The following is a 2162-nucleotide window of genomic DNA, read 5'->3' on the forward strand; positions in this document are numbered from 1 at the left end:
GAGAGCGCCGTGGCTGTCGCTGGGAATGATGGGGGCCGGGATCTCCCCTCGCCTTTTTCCGTGTCCTCTTCTCTCCAGCCCCGAGTTTGCTGCTCCTGTTCCGGGCCAGCAGCAAATTCCCCTCGGAAATCCCAAAGGAGGGAGCGAGCAGCAGCCCTGGGAAGGGAGGGGTGGGAATAGCGGCGGGGTTCCTGGTGTGGAACCATCTCCCCTCCTCCTGCCTGGCATGCTCCGGATTTTTGGGAAAAGCGAGCTGGTGGTCGGTGCTGTGAGGGCAAAGGGCTGGGCTGGGGCCGGAGGGAGGCGGGGAACGGGAATTCGGGATTTTGGAAGGTGCCAGCAAAGGCGGGAGCGAAGGAAGCCTCCATCAAAGCGGCCCCGGCACAAAGGCAGAGCCTCCTCAGGGCTCGTCCCGGTCCATTCCCGGCTATTCCCGGTGCTCCTGCCGGGCCTCTTCCTGCAGGGAAATATTTCGGGAGGGGTGAATGAGCTGCACCTCAGGACTGCAGTGACGGCAGCCGGGTGGCGCTGGGGACACGAGGGTGGCACTGAGGGGACCCGAGGGTCCCCGCTCCTCACGGGGGGGAGGTTTGGCAGCCGAAAGCGAAACCTTTCCCTGCCTCCATCCCTCTTTGGCACAGAATTCCCGCTGGCGCCGTTGGCGTGCGGGAAGGGGAGAGGCAGGGGCCGGGAGCGGGCGGTTCCCGAGCCAGGAGCGGGAATTTTGGCAGCCCCGTGGGCTGCGAACGCAGAGGAGCCCACAGCCCGGAGGGAATTTTTGGGTTCAGCACACGGACTCCGAGCTGTTCCCATTCCCAGCTCCCCATGGTGGCACCCCAAAGCTCCAAAATCCCGGGGAAGAGGCTCGGGAACAGCGCACGACAAGAATTCCCACCTTGGAATGGGTGGGAGCGGGCGCAGGCAGCCAGAATTCCAGTTCGGCCGCCCAAAATCCTTTTCCTTGCCCAAAAATCCTGCTGAGAGCGTGGGGTCGAGCACCGCGGGACGAGCGGGAGTTCCCGGGTGACAGCGACACAGGCGGGGTGTCCCCTCGCCGTCACCTCCCCGCTGCTGGGAGCAGCCAGGACAAACCGCGGGGCTTTTTTGCCGAAATCCCGGAGAAAAGCAGCGCGAACAAAAGCCACCAGGAGCGTTTGAATTTTTTCCCAGAGTCGTTTTTGGGGCTTATTCCACACGCCTCAAACAAAAGTCACCAGGAGCGTTGGGGTTTTTTTCCCCCAGGGTCATTTTTGGAGGAGGATTTTCCATGCAGGACCCTCCTGTATCCCCATGGACGGGAAGCTGGGACACCCCAGAGCAGCACTCCGGGAATCTTTTCCCGCTGGGATGGGGGTACAGAGCCGCTGGGATCGGGATCCGCCGGGATTCACCGGAGCCGGGATTGCAGCGATGGAGAGGCGCTGCTGCATCCCGGCCACGCCTTCCCATAAAATCCCTCTTGGAATTTATGGGATTCCAAGAGCCGGGATCCTGAAGCCCTGCCGTGCTGCCTCGCCCCCTGTCCGGCCGCTTTTCCCGGCGGGGATGTGGCAGCTCCGTTTTTAGGGACTGGCGGCTGCCGTGTCCCCCCGTTTTTCCCGAGGATCCCGGGTTTAACCTGGGGTCTGTCCGTCCCTCTGCTCTCCCGGGATCCAGGTGGGATCTGATGGGGATCCAGCTGGGACCCGAGGGGGATGCAGGTGGGACTGGGAGGGATCCAGGAGGGATCTGAAAGGGGATCCAGGTGAGATCCAAGGGGATCCAGGTGGGATCCAAAAGGGGATCCAGGTGAGATCCAAGGGGCATCCAGGTGGTATCCAAAAGGGGATCCAGGTGGGATCTGATGGGTATCCAGGTGGGACCCAAGGGGGACCCAGGTGGGACTGTGAGGGATCCAGGTGAGATCTGAGAGGGATCCAGGTGGGATCCAAGGGCGATCCAGGTGGGACTTTGAGGGATCCAGGTGAGATCTGAGAGGGATCCAGGTGGGATCCAAAAGGGGATCTAGGTGGGATCTGATGGGAATCCAAGGGGGATCTAAGTGGGATCTGATGGGAATCCAAGGGGGATCCAGGTGGGATCTGATGGGGATCCAAGGGGGATCCAGGGGGGACAAGAGCTGGGTGGAGCAGGGAGAGGGGCCCGAGCGGGAAACGCGGCAC

This window comes from Vidua chalybeata, chromosome 13 (assembly GCF_026979565.1).
Source record: "Vidua chalybeata isolate OUT-0048 chromosome 13, bVidCha1 merged haplotype, whole genome shotgun sequence".
NCBI classification, from domain to species: domain Eukaryota; kingdom Metazoa; phylum Chordata; class Aves; order Passeriformes; family Viduidae; genus Vidua; species Vidua chalybeata.